The sequence below is a fragment of the Ambystoma mexicanum genome, chromosome 6q (genome assembly GCF_040938575.1).
Source record: "Ambystoma mexicanum isolate Mex_15411 chromosome 6q, UKY_AmexF1_1, whole genome shotgun sequence".
Lineage (NCBI taxonomy): Eukaryota > Metazoa > Chordata > Amphibia > Caudata > Ambystomatidae > Ambystoma > Ambystoma mexicanum.
In genome coordinates, this window is record NC_090937.1 from 1482897491 (window position 1) to 1482922089 (window position 24599).

Below are 24599 nucleotides of genomic sequence, written 5' to 3' on the forward strand. Positions count from 1 at the left end.
TTATGGTAGATGATACTCCCATCACATGCACACTAACAAAGTCTAGTATTGGCAGTTATCAAAAGGTATTCTTTATTATTCCAGATATTTATGAAAAATAAGAGAAATGGAAAAAATTGTAGAGAAATATTTGCGAGTAAGCAATAGTTTATGCATGTAATCATTAAATTAGAACAACACTGTTGAAACACAGATAAGTGTCAATACAGGTAGTAAACCAATAGTCTTAAATGTACAATCCTCCTCAGAAGCTGTTTATTCATCAAAATATCATCCAGAACATGGCTGCACGTTTCGGGATATAATCCCTTTATCAGAGCATAGTATTCTGATCTACAAGGTAAAGAAAGTAAACATAGATCATATTAAGGATGCCAATGAATCTGTAGATGATGTAATTCAGAATAGACCTCATAATTACATGAGGTGATTTATCTTCTTAAATAAGAAAGAAAATATTCTTGTAAAAGTCTGCAACCATTCCTATTCCAAAAAAGGATAGTTGTGGTCCTCAGATAATGTGGACACTTACATTCATATATGTCTTTAATGAGATAACAGACAATCTATTTATAAGCAGAAAGAGTGAGCTAAATAATACAAGGGAAAGTGCTTGCCTCTCTGGTAAGAGGTGATGGAAGACCCTAGCTGATTTCTTCAAGGAAATATGTAGTGTAAACAAGAATACCAGGATTAGAAAATCTTCTAATGTGTCGAATATGAATTACCTTGTAGCTCAATGTATTAACTAAACAAGATCTCCATCTTCATGGTCAGTGAAGGATGCCGCAAACAACATGGCATATGAGATGGCCACATATTTATTTTCTGACGTACAATGACGTATTACGTGATGACATCATGATGATGTCAGATGATTGCACATCACAGGCAAAATCTGACGAAAATGCTTAATTAAAATAGAATTATGAGCAATTCTATTATAATTAGAGATGAGGACGTTTATGTATTAAATATCCCACAAATTATGTTAAAAAAATGAACTAAATATTGAGAGAATCTTGAGTAGAAGAAATACCATAATATATGTTAATATCAAAAGCTCAATCAAGTGCACATAATCATATTCACAGAATTAGGAGCTTCCTAGCAGTTTTGTGAAGAATAAATGCAGTATGAATTTAGCATGTTATTACCTGTTATATAACATTTCTCATCATTAACATGGATTGTAAGCATTATATTACAAGAACGTGCTCATGCCACTTGATGAAGAGTTACAACCAATATTCAGTATATATATACTAATATATTAAATAATATCTACTGGAGCTGGATAAGCACCATTCTCCCAAAGATGTTGCATATTGAAATAATGTGGAACAGCACAGGTGCATGATATCTCCTACCTTGCTGTCACATGAACATGCACTCGTATTGCATCAAGAGCAATAGGGATGACATTTATCCCCAAAATGAAATATAAGATGAGATCTTATTGAGCTAAATAAACACACTTATCTCCAAGCATGATACATATTTAAATAATTCTATTTCATTAGGTGATATGTCACACCTTATTGCTCTGCATGTGATAGGAGTACATGTACTAATGTTTGTAATGAGTGCTAATGACAAGAAATTTGATAATAAGATGGGAGATATCATGCAATTATGCTGTTCCCCATCATTTCAATATGTAACATCTTTGGAGAGAATTGTGCTTACCCAGCTCCAGTAGATCTTATCTTATATCTTAGGATATTAGACTGCATGTTGGTGATAAATATTCTTTGTGTGATATGAATACATGTTCTTGTAACAATGTTTATAATCAGTGTTAATGACAACACAAGTGATAATATGAGAGGCAATACCATGCTAAATTCATCCTACATGTATGCCTCACAAATCTACTAGGACACTCCTATGTCTGTAAATATGATTACGTGTCCTTGATTTAACTTTTCCCATTAACACATATTACAGTATTACTCCTTATGAAGATTCTCTTAATATTTCGTTTTTTAACATAATGTGTGTGATAGTTTAAAAAAGCATGTCCTAATCTCTTATTATAATAGAATTACACATAATTCTATTTCCATTAAACATTTTCATCAAGTTTTGCCCGTGATGCATGATTATTTGACGTAAACATGCAATACATCATTGTACATCAGAAAATAAATATGGCGCATCTTAGATGCCTTGTTGCTTGTGACATCCTCCACTGACCATGAAGGTGAACATCTTGTTAGGTTAATACATCAAGCAGGAAGGTAGTTAATATGCTATACCTCTTTTTTATTTCTCATGGGAGGAATTAGAAAAATATATAATCCCTGTATTATTTTGTACACAACAGATTTTCTTGAAACATTCAGCTAGAGACTTCCATTACCACTTACCAGAGAGGTAAGGAATTGCCCTTAAATCTTGTATAATTTAGCACACTCTATTTGCTTATAAATGTGCTATTAGATGTTCTCTCATTGCAGATATATCTCTATTTAAGTCTCAACATTATCTGAGAACCTTAACTATCCTTTTTAGGAATAAGAATTGTTTCATACTTGTAAAAGAATGGGTTCTCATTAAAGAAGGTAAATCAACTCATAATTATATGAGGTCTATTCTGAATTATATTATCTACAGATTAATTGGCATCCTTAACCCGATATATTTTGACTTTATAGATTAGAAAATGATGCTCCTGATGAAGAGTTTATGTTCTGGATTATATTTTACTGAATAGGTAACATTTCAGGAATATTGTACATTTAAGATTATTGGTTTACTACATTTATTGACACGTATCTGTTGTTCAACTTTTTTGTTATAATTTAACGACTATATGCATAAACTATTGTTTACTCGCAAATATCCCTCTACAATATGTCCATTGCTTGTATGCTTATAAATATCTGGAATAACATAGAATACATTTCCATAACTGGCAATACCAGCCTTTGACATTGTGCCATGCAAGGGAGTATCCTCTACCATAGGATAATTTATTCTCTTTGTTTGTGATTTTTAATCTTTTGTAATGGGATTGTACTTTTCTCCCATGTACCTTGACCTCTAAAGAAATATTTCTTACATTGCTAAAAGATTATTTGAAAATTCTATGAATAGCTGTGCAGTGAAAATCGTTTTTTCTTGATTTCTTTGGAAGTATACAGCAAGTTCTTCAAATATCACGGGGCTAAATGCGTGAGCAGGTCAATAGACAACTTAGAATCCATTTCATGTAAATGATCTAAACTGTAATATTCCCTACATATTTACTAAAGAAAACTCGTATAAACTGAGTGCATTACTTAAACACATAACAAAAATGTGCTTGAAGCTACTGCAAGCGTGTTAGTTAATTCCATCCAAATTGTTGGTTGAATGAGAAAGGCTGTATTCTATTGGTATTCTGGTTTAATGTGCTTGTCCGTCAACAGTGCTTCAGGTGTATTTCCCTTGCATTAATAGTAGGGAGCGACCTGGCAATAAAAGTTGTAGCCCACGTCAAATAAAAAAAAATTGTTACAGCCTGTCTTATAGCTTGTTCCATAGGGTGGGAGTGAGATTGTGATGTACCAGACAATGGGCCTCATTACAAGTACATCGGTCCGGACTTAACCATACCGGCACTGTTTCCGCGTCCGCCCAATCATGAACTGCGGACCCGGAAATAGCACCACCCTCAACCGCCACCACAGAGTTAAGGCTCCCGTAAACTCCGCCTGCACGGAAACCCCTCCGTTACTGGCAATACTAAACACTGCGAGCATCACAACTAACGCGGACATGGAAACACCGCCTGAAAAATGGCGTTAAAACCGTGATCACGGTGGTGGTACCGCCGCCACCGCGAACATGACGTTAAACAGTGCCTGCTGACCTGAATCTGGGCACAGGTGCACCTAATCAGCCCAGCTGGACCCAGCAGGCCACTGGGAGCCTACAAAAGGGCCACACCCAGCCCAACACAAAACAGAACCATGCAGGCAGCAGCACTAGTAGCATTGGGACTGGGCCTACTCAACCAACAGGCAACACTGCACATGATGGAAGTAATGTTGCAGAGGAGGAGGCGGAGCCGTAGAAGGCGCAGGCAGCAACCAGCCAACCCTGTACCCATGGCAAACCCCATTGTCCAGCCAGCACCACCCCGCAGGCAGCATTCAATACCACGCATCAGGGCCTCACCCTGGAACCTTACCCCAGGACAGATCCACACACTATACCGGCTGGACCGTCCAACAATCCTGTACATCACCGCCATGATAGAGGACGATATCAGCAGCCACATAGACACCCCCACCGCCATCCCTGTTCTCCTGAAGGTTGTGTCTGTTCTACATTTTCTTGGCACCGGCACCTATCAACACACATTTGATGAGCTGCACGGCCTATCACAACCCTATTTCTCCAAAATCCTGGTACAGGTACTGATGCCCTGTTGCGCCATATGCCGGAACAGATAGCCCTACCCCGTACCCTCCCCCAGGTTATTGCCACCAAGTTGGCCTTCCATGCCATATCAGGCATGCCAAATTGCATAGGTGCAGTCGACTGCACCCACATTGAGCTGACAGTACCACGTGCAATGGAGATGGTGTACCGCAATAGGAAACAGTACCACTCACTGAATGTACAGATGGTATGTGATGCCACGCAAGTGATAACACATTGCTGTGCACGTTTCCTGGGCTCAACCCATGACTCAATGGTACTGCGGAATTCCACATTGCCACGGTACATGGAATGCTATGCTGGACAAAGCACATGACTATTGGGTGACTACAGCTGCCAATGCACCGGCCCTGTGGAAGTGGTGTGTGTGTGTGTCCAGGGCAATGAGCAATGTGAGTGTGCCGCTGTGACTGCACATGCCTCACCCCCCGCCCATCAACTGAATATACAGCAGAACCCAAACATCACAAAGCAACACATGACAGGTTGCCACAGTGTCCCCGTACACAGCCTGCCACATGACACACACAGCCTGAACTGCCGCTGGAACATACACCTGGAGCCACTACAAACACCCAGCCACAATATGCAACACTGCCCTCCCAATGCACATGATGCCTGTACATGAGACGTCCTGCATCGACTACATCATCACGGTGGACTGACTCTGAAATGTGTGCACATCACTGCACAATGCCATACTCACAAGCCAATGTCACCCGCAGGCCAGAGTACACATGCACACCAATGCGTTGGTCAATGTCTAGTTGCCAACGTCCTCTACAATGGCCAAAGAACAGAACCACCCACCGTCAAATCACTGCATGCCACATATGCATGAATGAACAATGACACAAGATTGCACTGCATCTGATGAAGACATGATACCACAAACACTGACATGTCCCCCCATCTACATCCCATGCAGGTGATGCTGTATATGCACTCAAGCCATGGCTGATGACGCCTGTACAGAGGCCAAGGAACAGGCATGAAGAGGCGTACAACAGGGCACATGTCCGCATACATGGCATGATTGAGAGGACATTTGGACTACTGAAGGCCCGGTTCTGCTGTTTGAGCAGATCTGGCGGATCACTGCAGTACAGCCCAGTGAAGACGGGTAAAATCACGCTCGTTTGTGCCATGCTGCACAATCTGTGCCTGCGCAGGAACAGTCCAATGCCCCCAAACGCAGATGATGAAGATGGGGATGGAGACGGAGATGGGGATTGGGATGGGGATGGGGATGGGATGGCACAACCACCTCCTGGGGGTCCACTAGATGGACAACGAGAACGGGATGCACTGATTCGCATTTACTTTTGAGAGACAGCAGATAGACAGATATGGTGATGCCAATAAATGAATTGTTGTGCTGGAAATGAAATGATGGATGTCCACTCATGTATGTTTTTTTGAAATGATGATATATTGATGAATAAACAACAGGGAAGGAGGTGCAATGGTTAGGGAAGCTGTACACCCGTGCCCACCCACCACCCAAACGTACCCACCCCCAACCAGGCCCCAATACTCAAACCCCCTAATGGTCCTCCCCCACCACCCAAACGTACCCACCCCTTCACACCCTCTAGTCCATATGTGTCCTGCAGTGCCCGACACACATGCCATCATTTCCGTGTGAAATTATGTGCTTGTGCATCCTTGCCCGAGAGCCCTGTTAGCCGACTCAAGCGCCTCCCTGGACTGGCAGGGATGGAGCTGGATGGGGTGGTGGTATTGGATGGCACAGAATCTGGAATAGGTGGCATATGTGCAAGATTTGCCTGTTGGCCAATCAACATGGACTCAATCATCCTCAAGGTGTTGTCATTGCCCTCCCGCACATGGCGTGCCAGGGTGACTATAGTGCTGGCAAAGCGGCCAATGGACCTTGAGAGGCGACGTACAGATGTGCTGTAGCACTCCCTCTGCAGCCTAGATTCCTCAAGCTGCCTCTCCACCAGCTGGGTGAGGGTAGCCTGCTGCTCCTCCATCCGCTGCATGCGGGAATTTAGCTCTGCCATTGAGGGGGTAGGTGACCTCATAGGACTGTGGGGTGATGTGGGGCTCAACTCCAGCTGATGGAACGATTCCAAGTCATCCAGGGTGGGCACCTCCCTCTGTGGCCCTGTATCAGACTGCACTGCCGGGGCACTGTTGTCACTACATGCTGCCTCCTCTGCAGTGCAGATGCTCTCTGTGGTGGGTTGCATTGGCATGATGGGTGCCCGTGGAACCTGTGTTGCATCAGTCAGCGTGGAGATGGTGGAGATGTTGGTGATGGTGGCCGGCACATGTGTTGCAGTTACTACTGGGGGCAGAGATGCCGAACTGCTGGCTTGCACACATGCAGGAGCTGATTGCCTGGGCTGTTGTGCAGTATCACTGTCACTCGATACGGCTGTGGGGACACAGAGGGCATGCATTTAGTTATATGGTGGTGTCTGATGGGTGCATCACATGCATCATACAGGTTGATCATTAAATAATAGCATTTATATGCATCTGCTTGTTGCCGGTAATGCATTGTAGTGATATGGGTCACCATCTGGTTCATGATGGGTCCTTTGGCCCAGTCATGCACTGCTTGGGTGGGGGGGGATTGTTAATGGGTCATGTGGCCCAGTCATGCACTGCCTGGGAGGGGTTGTTAATGGGTCCTTTGGCCCAGTCATGCAATGCCAGGGGGTGGGGGGGTGGTAATGGGTCCTTTGGCCCAGTCATGCACTGCCTGGGGGGAGGGGGCTTGTTAATGGGTCCTTTGGCCCAGTCATGCACTGCCTAGGGGGGGTGGAGGGGTTGTTAATGGGTCCATTGGGCCACTCCTGGCCTCTACATATACTCATATGGCATTCAAATTTGCACACTTACCAGCATCTGCAGGTGGACTCACTCCTGCTTAAACAACACTAGAGGGACTATAAATGTCAAGGAGGGGGGAGTAAACCAGATATTACGATATCTAACACAAGCAAAACAAACTCCCTGCCTCTTAAGGTCCGGTAAAGTACAGTGAAGCAAATCACTAGACTTGTGGGGGATGAATCACATTAATATATACCCTTGGCATCATGTAATTGTGTGTATGGAGCATTCAACCAAAACACACTAATGTTGATCAAAAAACTATAGCAATTTGAATACATATTAATAAAAAACAGTTATAATAAAACATCATAAAAAGCATTAGAAAAAATCTCATAAAGTGACAATGTGCAAGTGTAAGTGTAACCTTATAATGGTAGAAAACCTCCAAGGGGTCTACCTCTATAAGGTGTAAGGTGCAGGAAATATAAAAAACAACAAATAACTAGAAACGCACCTATTTAACAATACACTTGAGGTACAAATATTAGAGTCCAAAAATGGAATCACATTAGAACAAATGTCTAATAACCATATTAAAAAACCACATATACGAAAAAACAACAGGACACCTAAAGTGTAGAGTACTAAACAGTTCTGGTTACTCTATGGTTGGTACTTTTGTCTTGTACTGATCTATTAAGCAACCTTGGTGGATATTGATCTTGTTCAGAACATTTGGTATTAATATTGACATTAACCCTACATGTTTCGTTCCTCTGGAAGGTAATAGAGTTACGGGAACTTCTTCAGGGGTATAGTGTTTCCAAGGGGTGCAAACCCAGGGGGGGTTTTATGACTCAATTCGTGGTTGAAGAGTAGTTCAATAAATAACGAAGTGTCTGATGTTTAGAGAGCGAATTCGCCAGAAGGGTGTAAATCCCCAGTTGCACAGTTGCAAAGTAACTTGTTCACAATTCTCTTCTCTGTTTAGTAGAGTAAAGGCATCTAGACCAGACCGTATATTGGGTAGTGAAAGCATCCGGGGGTGGCTAGGAGAAGTACTATAATGCAGTCACCACAAACCCGTTTAGTTGTATAGCATTGGGTGTACAGGTAGCTTTAGGTGGACTATAGTTACTAGGTACACCGGAGGCTGAGGCTCTAGAGAAGCACGGTAGGAAGGGGAAAATCAAACGGAGCCGCTCGTAAAGACTCACTCCTGCCTCAGCATCCCCAATCCCATGGATGCCCTCAAGGTGGAGGACACTGCTGCAGCGCTCCTCCCATGTTTGCAGCCTCAGTGGGGAAGGGGGTCCTCCACCTTTCCCACTGCTGTGTTGGCGGTGTGTGGAAATCAGGTTCTGCACCCTCAGCCTGAGGTAGGTCGTCCCACCGCTTGTGGCAGTCCTTTATGCTCCTCACAGTCATGCCCACAGCGGTGCACTTGCGTGCTGCTTCCGCCCACACTTCCTTCCTCCGCTGCTGTGTAGCACGCCGTTGATCGGCACTGAACAGCATCTCAGCATGCTCCACTATGTGCTCGACCAGAACAGTTAGCTCTGCCTCGCTAAAGCGCTGTTTGCACTGCCTCTGGGCTGGAATCCTGGCAGATATGCTGGCGGTCCCTTTTGGCTTCTCACAGTGTGGATTTTGCTTGTGCTGACTCTGGATGGCAATGGATTGTGCTTTATATGATGGCCGCCTCTCTGTTTCCTGTTTTGGCGATCATGGTATTTCCGGTTCTGTGTCCGTGGCGACGGTGGCGGAAACGGGTTTTACGCTACTTGTGCGGCCACTATGTCCATTTCCTTGGGTTTTTCCGTGACAGCGGTTACACCGTTTCCCCATCTGTCTGGTGCGCATGACCGACAGCACGTAATCGGCCGGTCTTTCCGCAACCTTGCAGATGCAGAAACTTTGTTACCGCCGCCGCAGAATCACTGCAGTCCGGACCAGGGAAGTTGTAATGATTCCCAATGAGACTGAGGGGTCCCATATTCGTAAAAAGGACCAAAGAAAATGAATTGCATGAATCTGGTTTGGGTGTGGGTTGTTGCATTTCTCCAAATGAGGTTGTGCTCAATTGAAAATGATTATACTATAAATACACAGCCTCAAAGCCTGGTGATTCTAAATACTAAAATCAACTATATCAAAATGGAACACCAACAGGGAGAACTAGCATAATCACTCAAAATGCATTTGCTGTAAAGGGTCTGTGACATAAAATAAGATCATATGAGTACAAAATGTTAGATGAAATTCAACAAATGCTGTGTTATTTCACCTGTTTTTAGTTTTGACGCATTACTGGCACGTGGAGGAGGATTGAGGAGACTGGAATAAGAACTGTGCTACTATAGGTTCTGTACTGTGTGTATATCCTTCTGCTTGCAAGGTAGTGCGTTGCAAAATAATAAACACAATATATAATGTTAAAACAAGAGGTGACCTGTAGCTCTAACGGCATTACTGCTTTTTTCCACACAGCTACACAAATCTGGACATTGATGTGAATAGCTGGGAATTTGTTGGCAATTCCTGGCAATGGTTTGGAAAATTTGAGGGTAAAACATGTCAATGTTGTGAATATCTGAGCAATTGATAGCAATAACAGGTATATCATAACTATACTGGCCATATGGTGGTAGTACCTGATCAAATGATGATGGTTTCTTTTTCAAATGATGGTAAGTGGTGTATATCTCATTGAAAATTGTGACAGGGTCAGTAGCCTGGCCCGTCAAGAGTAGATGGGGATCCTGCTGAGCCTGGCATACCAGTGTGACAGCCAAAGCCAATCCTATCCCACAGGTGGAAGGTGGCTATTGGGAGGGTCCCTACCCCTGTCCTTTCTTATAGTGCCAGTACACTTGCAAAGATTACCACTGTTAATCACCCATGCATGTCTTGCATGATGCTGGCCAGTTTATTTCTCTTTCTTTTACAAAATTACTGGTTCCAGCATGCAGAGCCAATGGAGGACAACAGTACAGCCTGAGAAAGATTCTGCAAATTGCAGATTAACCACACACCCAAATGGCAAGGAGAATGAAGGGAAACTGCTATCTACTGCAACCAGAATGGAATCACAGAGCAGCTTCCCAGCTAAACCAACGGCCAGAGACCCTGAGAGACCCGTATACAAACTGGAACACAAACTCTCTAACTCACAGCAGTGGGCCACCATTATCAGGCATACCCTCACACAAGAAAGGAGTAGGGTTCAGACATCCCCCGCCCCTTTCATGTCTTTTGCATAATGGCATAATGTAACTACTCTTGTGTGGGCAGAATAGGAGGACGTTGTTCTGGTAGGATGGCCAATGGAGGAAAAACTGTGTGGGATAAATGGAGACACATGAGGAAGGATGTTTTGGTTGTTTGGGTGAGGAGGCAGATCAAGAAACCAGGTGGAGGAAGGATGGTGCAGAGGAGTATGGAGACATATTATTCAGTCAGTTTTCGAGGTATTGGTCGATGAGAGGAAGTGGTACTAGAAGTTGAACAAGCATGAGTATTATTGGAGTGGCCAGGGATAGTAGGGTGTGAATGAGAAGGTGTCTAGAAGAGTGAAAGAGGGGGGTGACTGAGTAAGGGGGTGTGGGTGGAGTAATATGGAGGGGGGAGAACAGTAGTGGTGTGGAGGTAGACCTTTAATGAGAGGAAAATCGAAAGAACAGCCAGGACACTAGGTTGTGTAGAAGGGAGGCATGTAGGAAGAGGAAGGGAGAGTGACAGAGGGATAGGAGAGGAACACAAGAGCTCAGAAGGAGAAGCGAGAGTGGGACTTGAGTGTCTAGAAGGAACAAACCATGAATCAATAAATAGGGAAATCTTTCAGTAGGAACTAATAGTCAGCTGAGGAAGTCTAGACAGATAAGGCATCCTAGTTTAACCTATTATCAAACACTACACATATTGTAAAAATAACCAACCTAAAAAGCAACATTGGCCCCTTTTTTGGATTGTTGTTAATTTGTGAGTGTGTTGATAGGTTCATATAAGATATGATTGTAGATGGACGTTTGGATGTAATTAAATATAATGTGTGATCTTGGTTTTGAAGTCATTTAGTAAACGGTGTGAGTGGATAGTTTGAGGTAATTTAATATTTATAGTTGTATACATTATATGTGTCTAGTTTTTTTTTTATTTGGTCACATGGTAATGTGGTGTGTTTTCAGGATTCCTTCAATGTTTACTCTGCAAGTGTGTTGATTTATATCGTAAATAAATACCTATGCCACTTTATTTTTTATTTGAAGGGTGAGCTAAGGTTCCAACAATGTTTGTTTTACTTTGTTACACAATAACCCCTGTACATTTGCAGGCTTTGGCACTGAAAAAAACATTTAATGCAATGTTCATAATACATCATAAACCAGCCCTATTCACAATGAACTACATATTTTTCAATGAGTTATAAGATGGGAGAGACCATCGTCTATTAACAGTAATGTTGCAATGCATAAACTGCACAAACAATACATTTCAGATACACAGATCCATGGAGTGAATTAAATAATAATTCACCTGAAACATATTTAACATTATACACACAATATATACATATGCTATAGCCTTATGTGTATTCTCCTTACATTATTGTCCATCAGTGTTAGGGAAAGCAATTTCTGCCCTACATGTTTCAGTCCAAAGGTTGGACCTTAATCAGGGGATATTCTTTTATAGAGCAAAAAGAAGGGTATTCACAGTAAAATCATATTCAGAAATAGAATAAAATTGAACTGAGTCAGCATCGTTAAGAGTAGTAAGAAAGCACAATATGTGTACTTGCAAGTTCACCAATTTCGAAAATAGAGATTGTAGTGTGTTGAACTATATTGATAGGGATGACCGAAGGGCAAGACAATAATGTCTATTCATTAGTATCTTACATAAGTGGGTGCACAATCCTCATACATGGGGACTATGCATTCATAATGGTCACCTTAATTATTATGTATACTCCTCTTGTGGATAAATAGCTGCTAAATATTGTTTCTTGGTCACTCATCTTTTCCTATTTATCAATTTTGCATTCATGCTTTTATTAGCATGGCTCCAAATTGCTGTCATTAGGTAGGTGGGGGGCCAACGCCACAAAATATATATTCAGAAGACCTAAGCAATGGGATGACAAATACACTTTTGTTTTGAAAGATGTGAAGTATAAGGAACCCATTACTTACTGAATGCATAGTGGCTGATTTCATGCATGTTGCTGTGATGCTACGCTTAATTTACCATGTGACATACGAACGCTGTAGTCATTCACCAATGTCTATTGCAAATAGCTATCTTGAAAGAACAAACACTGCAACCAACAACAAGGCGCAATGCTGCCTAAGCTATAATAGTAGTAACATTTGGGCTGTACCATCTTTTATTGCAAAGGAGTATTCATTCATTACATAAAGCACAAAATGCATAAATACAGTTAAAAGCATCTTGTATTCAAGTCCCCAATCCACCCCTTGTTGGCGTTCCTCTTGAACAACGACCGCCATTTTCTACAGCCACTAATATATCCTCAGTTCTTCCTCTTTTCACACAGGTCATACTCCCTGTTGTTGGAGTTCCAGGGTGTGCCACGGTGGAAGCAACTAATGATTCGTGGATAAGCATAGATCCTACTAATGCCTCCACTTTAGCTGTGCCGCCACAGAACTCTTTCAACACCTTTGCCTCTCAAGGACCACAACAACAGCGTCGGAATGCTCCCAAGAGGAAACCCCAACAACCATTGCCACAAACAAAGAAATGCAAAAACATGCAGCGATCACAGTTGACTACCACTTAGAGCATTAGACCCTTTTATTCAAGCTATTAATCTTGTTCACAAATCAACTAAGATCACTGACTCCTGCTCATCAGTCCAAGTGCACAAACCGGAGGCTCTTGCTAACGCCTCTGACCAAACGCTCCAGGATCATTCGCTAACTCATTGAGATCATCGAACAGAATGACAGTCCGATGCATCTAAAAGTAAATCCACCCCATATGAATCTGCTGCATAAGACAAGAACGACAACCAATAGGGTAGACAACTGCAATGATCTAGAGCTTGAGGAAAAAACTAGAGAGATAAAAAAAGCTGCCAACACTTATTTTGAATCGCGTCTTAAAGCTCCCATAATCTCGTCCTCAAACCATCCAGCACATCCCCTTAAAACATGATCAGACACAGCAGTGTTCCTCTATTCAAATTCCCTCAATTGTTCAGTTGAACCACGGCACGTGGCCTGTAGCTGCCCAAGGCATTCAGACACAGTGCACAAACAGAGCCACCCCACATGGTAAACCTGATCTTCAAATCAATCAGAATGTTGCTGTTCGAAAATCTGTCGGCCAAAATAGTAAATCCAATCTACTCACTCACTCTCTGATCATGAAATGTCGTGATGCTCTATACACAAAATACAATTTAGGTAGAATTAGCATTTTGAACATCTACAATGATGTGCCTGCGCTTGAGGATATTTCATCGTGTGATGTTGATCAGATGGAATTTATGTGTGATGACAATTTGTCCATTGTTAGGCTTTGGATCCCCTCGGGTGTGGTCCTAAATACTATCTGGAAGGCTAAGATGGACTTATTTAAAATGGGGTTCCTCATAGCACAAGACTCGGGAAAACAACACACCAGGGTCATGTCTGCCAGGGTGAACCCGCCACCCTCTAATTGTGTCCACTGTCTTAATTCAGATGCACAACATCTGTCTGCCCAGCTCCATAATGAGGCCTAACCAATAGTGAAAACCACAATGAAATACATTTGTATGGCTAGCTGGAACACACACGGTCCCTCCCATTTACCATCTTCCACAGATAATCAGATTGATAAATTCGACTCACACACCTTTATGGAATGACCATGAGAACATCTTTCTCCCAGGGAAAACTTCATCAAGAGGTAGGCCTACATCAGGCCTTCTTGTTGCGGTAAAAAGAAGTGCTGGTTGACAATCAAATCGTGGGCAGCTCCAAATAAGTTTATTCAATTGGTCAGAATTATACATCATGACCAAAACCTTAGCACTCTTAAATATATATCGTAACCGAGCTGGCATCTCAGATGATGCTTTCTACCAAGCCTTAGCACAACTTCTTGACATTACATCCATGTCATCTGACATCACCGCCACCATAACAGCAGGGGATCTTAACTTAAACTGTATTAACACAAACACTACGTTTAAACAGGTAGATGTTGGTAGATGGATAGCGCTTATGTCAGAAAGAAACTTCAGGATGGTGAATGGTTCAATTCCGGGTGATGTCCCGGCTCAACACACTTTGAGCAGAGGTACATCCACCAGTATAATTGATTACATCTACTTGAATGATTCAAAATTATCAGCCAGCAACATAGTGGCCATCATATGCTCGCACTTTATTGGTCATGGGACTTTAATAAGCCTATCCCGAACACACAATGGTCACACCAGTTGTTATACATCAATAATTCCAAAACGGGCTTTCGTTGGTCAGATTCCAACTTAAACGCCTTAAATAAGACACTCTTTCTTCATCAAGCCGCTGGAAGCACATCTCAATATACAGGAGCCTTAATTACTTTTAACATTGCCACGATGGCCTGGCAGCCTACATAAACACAGCTATGATCATGTGTTAAAGCAAAAGCGAGCCAACTACAAGAAAGAAAGGAAAGATATTATGAGGCTTCCCAATACTGACAGGGTCAGAGTCTTTAAGTCTGCTAAATGCAGATATCAAAACTGGTCACGGGCCCGGAAGGCTAGAATGTTCAAACAAGACAGTGAGACCTTCTTAACATCTTGGGCATTAGCTTTCTTCCAATAAATTATAGCAGATCTCATTAAAAAAAAAATCCAGCACATCGAGAGCAGCGGGCCCTGACGGCCTGAACAACTTTATGCTTAAGTCACACTCTAGTCCCTGGGCCACTATACTGAATAACATCCTCCGAAACATCATAACGACGTGTGTCATCCCTGCATCCTCGTGCAAATCTCTAATTGTCCCAATATTTAAGAAGGGCGACTGTTCATCACCAAAAAACTACAGACCCATCGCACTGCTTGATGCGCCTGGGAAGATCTTTGCCCGGCTAGTCCTTCGAGACTTTAACGCTTGGACCCAGGCTTATCAGCAACGTGATCCACATCAAACGGGATATGTAGTAGGGATGGGCACAGCAGTCAACATGCTATGCCTTAATGCTATTAAAGCTCCGGCCCATTCCTCCAGTCAGCCAATTTATTTTTCATTCATTTATTTTCATTCTGCGTTTAACTCTGTATCACCAGTCATACTCATGTCCAAATTGCTGAAGGCTGATTGTCCTTCCTCTTTGAGTGATATTATATACGTCCTCCACTCAAATACATCAATTCAAATTAGATTATCAATGGAAGGACTGCTCTGTACCTCTATTCCCACCTCCAGAGGGCTAAAGCAGGGGTGCATCCTTGATTCAGCCCTCTTTAATTTTTTCATACAGGATGTTAAGCATGCTTTTGAAAATGTCAGCTCAGATTCTCCAAAACTGAATGCAAATTCAAAACGAGCCCTATTGTATGCCGATGATCTCGTCGTCATCTCTAAAACTCTAATGGGACTCCAGAAACTACTAACTGCCTTAACACAATATATCGATCAGAGTGAGTTAATTCATATGCACAAAACACACATTTTAGCGTATACCCCAATCAAGTCAAGCAGAGGCAAAATGAGTTGGGTCATCAAAAAATGTTCAGCTAGAGGTGGTTCCACATTACATGTACTTGGGGATGGTGATTGAAGGAATGCTGCATTTGGACAGCCACATGATAGCCATGGAGCAAAAGCTAACCACAGCCATATCGCAGACCAGGATAATTTTGCACAGGTATGGCAAGTTCTCAATAACTGCGGCCATGACATATTGGAATCAAAAAGTCCTCAAAAGCCTTCTATATGGGTTGGAAACCAGAGCAATCTTGCCAATCAATTGCCTCAACAAACTTGAGTGGAAATTTTGGAGACAAGTTTTACACCTTCCACAATGCACTTCAGTCCCATGACTGCGATATGAACCTGGCTTACCTCGCTCAGTGTGTTATATCATTGGCGCCTATGCGCATTACTTCCAAAATGTCTCATTTCTACTAATCTGAATCTTGTCCTCAAAGTATTGTCCAATTATATATTTTCCTCTGAGAATGTGTTCGTCCGAAATTGGAAAAGGAGCATTTGCTATATACTTGCTCTGCCGATCTCTCTGTGGAAGTTCTCATTAGGGATCCTGACAGATCTTAACAGAAAATATGTCTGACAGATTGGATTGAGACAAGGAGACTGTGCTGAATTACAAACATTTTGCAAGCAATTGATTTGGGGAAAATAGATTTAGAATCATGGAACCCTATCTTTGCAAGTCACCCTCTCCTCTTATCAGATCATCCATTTTACGACTGCGATTGAATTTACGGCCAACTCGAGACCTTTTGGCCGAATGGAAGATCATCATGTTGGACAAAAGTGTATGTCGCTATTGTGGAGATTGAACATGTAAAGAAACACTTGAGCATTAGATCATTTACTTGCCAGCCCTCAACTCGGCCAGACTGAGGTTTTTTGCCAAACAATTTAAATACATTGGACATCTGCACCCAGATTTCAGGTGGGCAGTGATTTTCTGCACTCCTTCTATTCGTATTGCCACTGTTAATTTCTTGACAGCTTTAGCACTGGATACTGCTAATGAATTGGAGACAACAGTTGCATAGACTTGCCCCTAGTGACTACCTTGCATGAATTAACCTCGTTTAATGACTTAGTATATCGTCTCTTAACTGTGATACACAATTTATGATGTCATTTGGGAGTATGTACTCATGTGTTATAGCCCAATGAATAATGAGCAGTTTCTTATTCTTTTTTAAGACACTAACTCTCAAATAGTAACTTCTTGGTATCTAAATGCTTTTGTCAGTGTTTTCACCACATGTCATTTTCATTCTGTGTTATAAAAAAGGACAATCAAAATGATGTCTTATATTAATTGTTCTGTTTTTTCTGTTCTTTTTATTTAGTAATATGTCATTATGTCTTGCAGGTTTTTAATGTTTTATGAGTTGGGTTCTTATGGTCAAATGAATGTTATTAATCATTGTAATCTCACGTATTTTATGCTTTATTGTATTGAAAAGTTGATTAATTTCAGCAAAATCAATTAAAACAAAAAAATAATAACTTTGGCGCTATTTGACAAATTCACAAGAAACTTTGCCAAAAAGGTTTATACTTGGCCACGAATGATAATCCAAACTTTTGTGCAGATCCGTTAAGCGGGGGCAAGGTTTTAGAGGGGGAGCAAACCTTTTCAAATCCAGATAGACTTGAATGGGAAAAAACCTTGCTTTGTATGGCTACAGCCTGAATCGCTGGACTTATTTGCACCAAACATGCGTGATGAGTGGTGGCCTGGTCCCAAAAGCGTGATTTTGCAAGTTTGATGTAAATCCGTCCAGTAGATTCTTTCAAATGGCCAAAATGTAGGCCCAAAGTAATTAGTGACATCTTGGATTGGCCAAATGCTTTCTTCCTGGTTCGTTGTCTGCACATGTGCACTTTTACAAACACATCATGTAAAGGCGCTGATTGGCCAAGTTAGACACTTTGAGGGGCATGAACGTTTTTTGAAATGGTAGTCTTGTTGTTCCGTGAAGTATGCCCTTTGTTCACTGACACCGCAATATAGAAAAGCTTCCAAAAATATATTTCTGGTTATGTTGAGGATGAAAGAGTGCCTGGGGATGGTGGGGGAGAAAAGAAAGGGAATGATGTGTGTGTTATTGGGTTAAATATGGCTGCTTGGTTGTCGCAGTGTTCACTGTCATTTTTACTGTCCACAGCTCACACGGGAAGCAATCGGTGTCCGTGGATATCCATTGAGAAGAGTGGGGTTACGTTATTTGCTACAACAATGTTTAATTTGGGTTTAACACATGTAATCGGACTAGTAAATATGGCTTCAACCAGATTGTAATCTGGTCACTGGGTATGTATGGCCAGAAGGCTATGCTTACTTTGGGTTCAATAGTTATGTACTTTGAACAATGTGAATCTTAGCCATGAGCACAGCCACAATGGGAGTTTTGGAATATGGGTATAAAATCAGAAGTTACTGTACATATTGTTGTGGCCATGGCCAGTGGCCAGATTATTCAGGACATACTGGCCATGCCCTGAACAATCAGTATGTTTACCTTGGCGTTAATACCCCCAAACAAGCAGGCCACTGGCCTTGGCCACCACAGTGGGCTTACTTTGAGTTTCATCATGGCCACTACAGCACGTTTACAGCCACTGGCCATGGTCACAATAGTATGTTTACTTTGGGTTTAATTTCCCCAACAATCTGAACACTTGCCATGGTGAGAACAGTATGCTTACTTTGGGTTGACTAGTTATGTAGTTTGAACTATGTGACCTCTGGCTTGAAACAGAATAGGAATTTTGGGTAGAGTAGTAGTAGTCACAGTACATATTGTTGTGGCCATGAAATGCCTCGAACAATCTGGCCTCTGGCCATTGCCACAACAGTACAGTTATTTTGGGTTTAAGGCCCTCAACAATCTGAGAACTGGCCATGGCCAGAACAGTACGCTTACTTTGCATTTGGCCATGCCCACAACAGTACAGTTATTTTGGGTTTATTGCCACCAACTATCTGGTGTGAGAAACCAGAAGCTGTCTCACCCGCTAGTCCCCGGGGATCTCTCTCTCAAGTGGCCAGGGAACGGCCACCGCCTTTGAATCCAGACCCTGGAGTGAACCAGTGCAGAATGATCACCTGAGTGAGGGGTCTTCGGGGAGTGGGTATGGGACAACAGATGGTAAGATGCAGTATCCATCCCCCTGTAACACCTTTACCCCATCCTACCAGGTAGGATACATGGGAACTTCACCCCCCCACACCTCTTTCCCTTCACAAACACTTCCACACAGACAGCCTGCTCTGGGAGAAAACAGACTTACACCCAAGCAGTATACCTGACATGACCCACTACTATGGACAGGTGAAGTCACGCAATTACTGACAATCACTCACACCTGACATCCATTAAACTTCCCCACGTGGATAAAAAGCGGAGCATGAGGGCACACTCTGAAAGAAGCAAAGCACACGAAGGAGCAGCGTTTTCGAGAAGGCAGCTGAGTGTGGGGAAAAAGACGGCAAACCAAGAAGGTTTTGCATGGACAGAAATACCCTTGACTTTTCCGACAGGAAACGGTTACTTTCAAGAACCTTGTAGATCAGAAAACATAAGGCCAGGAAACCAGGCTAAAGAATCCTGCATTGTATGTTGAAGATACCAAAGGCTGTCCTGTGTAGCTGAACAAGCTACTGTGGTATCGTCCTTGGCTCCAAGAACAGAGTAGCACAAGAGAGATCAACACAGCCGGTGATTTGGGGAAGCTGATGCAACACCGGTCTATGTTGAAGTCAAGGTTGCAAGTGGCAACATTGTATAACGAGTGCAGGAATTGAAATATTAAATGTGTGTGATGTAAGATGTGAGAAAAACTAAATTGCTGATGAATGTTTGAACTTTGAGAAGGAAAGATACAATACCAGTAACAGAGTGGTCCAGCACTGCATTGGTGCTCAATCGAAGGTCTCTGTAAAGGTATTCAGTCAAGAGGTGGCAGAAACTAAACAACAAGGTGTGAAAGTGGTCCTGCGACGGTTCAGCAAAACCCATCACACATTTGAAAATCTTCAATTTTTTTGATGTCAAGAGGAAAACATAGAAAGTGAGATTGCATGGTCTGATATGTGTTCCTTGTGTGGTAGGTTGCTATGGAATTGTATTATAATCTGGTATAGATACATACACAAATCAGTCATTAGTAACACACTCTTGAGAAACATGGTTGCAGAGACTGCATGTATGTTTTCAAGTGTTGGAGATGTGTAGGATTTAATTTATAGGGATATGTTTTCTCTATACTACTTCTAGCAAGTACATTAGATATTCTTGCCGATCCTCCCTGAGACACTGTAGACAATGTCAGGGTTGTTAGTAGCCTTTCGGTTCAGGATGAGGATTGTAAACATAGATGTTCTGAGCTGTGTAAGTAAATATAAGTAAATGTAAGTAAATATTGTCCACAATTGGTGGCAATAGGAATCAAAAAACGATTACTACATTTGCATAGCAATGTACTCCAGTTGTGTTGTTGAATTTAAAGGACCAGTGAATTAGGTGACTCTGGTTTGAAGATCCTCCGTATATTTAGCAGGGATTATGGTGAGATCTTCTATAGTTTCTGTTTGTATCAGCTGTCTTTTTAAAGGTTTTCTTTTTGGTGGTGCATGGTACATATCCAGATGAGGAATATACAGTGCACATAGTCTGTTGTATTCCAGGATGCAAGAAATGTCAAAGTTGACTTTGCTTGCAACAAAGTCTACTAAGAATAGACCAGTGATCGTATGAAGATGTGAAACTGCTAAATAACTCATACCTTCTTTGAAGACTGTGCTGCCAATCTCTACAAGTGCATGGTTGAGGGTTATACCTTGTAACTTGTGAATGATAACATCATATGCAAGAGACAGGACTGTTCTCTGTGTACATATATTTTATGATTGTTATTATTATTATGGTATTCATTGTACGCATACCTAGCTTTGAGAAGTGCTATACAGCAGTATACACCAATACAGATGAATAACAGCGTGCTTTTCATTGGTAACAACATAACAGATATACAGCAGGGGTAGGATACAGAGGGGGACAGGGGAGGGGTAGAGCTGTACCGAGTGGTGGAGAGGAGCGGGCAGGCGGCATCTAGCGAGTAAGGTGGCACGAGGGGTGACGTGATGGCCTAGGTGTTGAGCAGGAGGTTCTGAGTTATTTTATGAATTGTAGGAGGCGTGGAGTCGAGTCGGCTGCCGACAGGGAAGAGGGTTCATAGTCTTGGAGCGTAGGAAGAGAAGGATTGTTTTCTGGTCCTTTCACATCATTAAAAAGAAGCAAATGTGATGTGGTGCGGGGAATTCTTTTAGTTTGTTCAGGTTTGTCAAAATTGATGACAAACTGGATATTATTTACGTTTTAGTATATTTGAAAGGCAACAACTGTTCGAATCACTCCACTAACTAAACCTTGGTCTATGCCAAGGTTGATTTTTAGTATCTCGCAGCATTATCAGCAGAGAGTCCATACTTTTTCCAATCCATCAGTGATTGAGATAGATGTTGCTAGGTTATTTAGTTATGTTGTTGCTTTTTAAGACATAGGTAGTGTCATGCCATGCACTTCTAGTTGGTCTACACAGCTGATGTGGACTATGGATTGGCATCTCTTTCTTGGACATTGTTAAATTAAATTGGCCACAGTTTGCAAGGGTTGACACACTCATTGTTGATTTAGTTGTGTTAATTGTCCCAGTACATCAGATGTCTTTTTGCCATACAGCTCATTTATGAATATACTTTTCAAAGAACAATATGCATGTTCAGTACGAACTCCAATCTGAATGTTTTTTAAAATACGAGCACATGTTGGATCTGCAAACTGACACAAGTTTTGTACAAATTGTTGCAAAAAAGATGCCACACATTCACATTGCCTATGCTGCCGAGTCAAGTACGGCATACTTTGTAACCTAATATTTTGGATATAGGTTGCCCTTTCACTTGTGTTAACTGTAGGAGGCCTCCAAAGACAATTACATGTTTTCCTCCAAACCGTTCTTTGTATCCAGTTTTTAGGGCCTCCGGCATTCTTAGATGAATTAAAGCAAGCATTAGGTTGGAAGCCATGCTACCACTAGGAGGACTTTCATTTGTCCTAGAATTCTGCCTTCTTCAGTTGCGCCTTCTACTGACAATTAGTAGCATTCTAATACTCAAGATCGACTAGAGCAAATTAGCTGTACAGAGGAAGACCTATTGAAAAATCTGAATAACATTTTTTTAAAAGTTACTTAGGCATGATTGGATTCTAACGCAAGACCAGGCTAACAAAAACAAATTGACAAAAAATATTCCTCCGATGACAAGCAAAATCAATCAGCCACCAAATTACATTCAAAAATTCCCAAACAAAAGGTTAAGAGAAAACTTTATGAGAATAAGATTGAACTTACTGAAGAGCAAAGAGGTGGCAGCCATAAGGAGTAAACTAAGTGAAAATTCCTGCCGTTTTTGCAAAACCAAAGAGTCAATTGAAAATTTGAAACATCTACTATTAAATTGCCAAACTCTAGCAAGACAGCGCCAGACTTATTTGGGACACATTCTCTTTGATATTCATTCTTACGATGAAAACGAATGGTGATCAAGTTTGCTTAGCGGCGAAAGGATACATTGGTGCAGGCTGTCACTAAATTCTTTGAGACATTGGAACTGGAGACTGCAGGAAATGATTGAAAGCTAAACTATAGTTCAACTGAAAAACAATTAAAAAAGTGAATAATGGGTCGGGGGAGGGTATTCTTTGAACCGATCATTAGAACCTGCATTGACAAATGAAAGGAGACATTTTCAGGGACTTTGAAAGCAGAGACTGGCCAGCAACTACCTTGTGTACCATACCTTTTCTTCATTGTTCCCTCCCTCTCTAGGATTTCGATTTTCTTTTTATTTACACTGGACAACAGAAATGAAAATGTCGACTCTTGTAAAAATTGATTTTCAATTAAAGCAAGTATTAAAAAAAAAAGAAAATGAGTAGGATTCTAATTGGTTTTGGTGGTCAACTAAGAGGAGCAGTAGTCGGTGTAAAGTTACACCTCCTATGTTCTAAGCAGCCATACCTGGGGGGCTGTTACAACTGCTGAACGATTGTTGTTTTATCTTCTAAAAATGTCTGGATTGTTTTAGTTAAGAGGGTTTTGCCAGAACCAGCTTCTCCACTTGCGTACAAGAGGTTTGTAATTTTTACAGCTGCAATTATTCATTTCATGTTTTAATTCATGTTTAATTTTATCAGTGACTTCTTGGTAAATGGTGAGTTATTCATCATTTACCTGTGATTTGAGCACTGACAAATCTTCTTTACATGGTTTGGATGGATTCATGGTGTTTTCTGCTTCATTCATTGCTATTTCTGCTTAATTATGAATGAGTGGTTTTTGGCTTCCTGTAAGAGATGATTGACTCATTTAAGGAGTGTCTTTATCTAAATATTTCCTCTGTTTTTTGTTGTCCTTTATTTTCTAACATTTCTTTTTACTGTTTAAAATTGTAAATGTATTATACTGCTTTCATTTTCCTAATATGGAGCTTCAAATGTGTCATGTTCACTTAAAAATTCTTCCTCTTTTCTCGAAGGTTTGAATAGTTTCAGTAGGGTCATGTAGTAAAGTTCTCTATGCTGTGTAGATTTTGATTTTAGATGGTTAATTAGACTGGGTATTGAAAGTCTTGGCATTACTTTCTTTGTATGTATAGTTTTCGGCTATATGTCATACAAATGCATTTTCCAAGTAGTACTTCTGTTTGCATAGTATGTGTCAATCAGATCATTTTTTAAGATGTTTTGGCTATTTGGATTTTCTGTAGTTATAGATTTGATTTCTTGGTAGGATTTCAGGACTCTTTCTCGAGATGAAGTTGGACCAAGGTTGAGTCAGGGAGTACTTTCAGATTTCCCATACATTGCTGTACCTGTTAAACGAACTGCAGCTCCGTAGGACCTGCACTCTCTATGTGACAGTACCAAAATTGTACAATTTTAGTGAGAGTTTGGTCAGATAATATGTCATCCCACAGGTCTTTTATTTCAGTTTTCTAAGTTTTTCTGTGACATAAAATGCAACTGAAGTGGTATTGCCTGCAATGTATTGAATGTCTATGTTAGCATTCCACAAGAGTGCAATGATAGGATTGTAATCATTGATGAACTTGGATGCCTCATCTCTTTTAATGTTGTATGTTTTTGGGAGATTTGCCAAACAGAAAACATGAAATTAGTTACTTGACTTTTGGTACAAACTGATCTAGGGAATCCAAAACAAAATTTGGAGAAGCATTTCCCTTTGTTCCTTATTTTTATTTTTTATTTTATTTACTTATCAAGCACTGTAGCCCACAGGCATCAGGCCCCCGAACATAACAAAACAAACATACAGCAACAAAGCAATGCAAATAAATTAAAGGGACAGCAGAAGAGGCCAAATTAAACAACAAAATAAGACTCTTGTGTTGTTAATATTTCTCAAACAACCAAGTTTTTAGTCACTTTCTGGACACTGAGAAGCTCGATGTTAACTGAATATTTAATGGCACATCATTCCAAAGATTAGAACCGAGGGAATAGAAGCATTTCCACTTACCCCTGACTAGTTGAACTCTGGGAC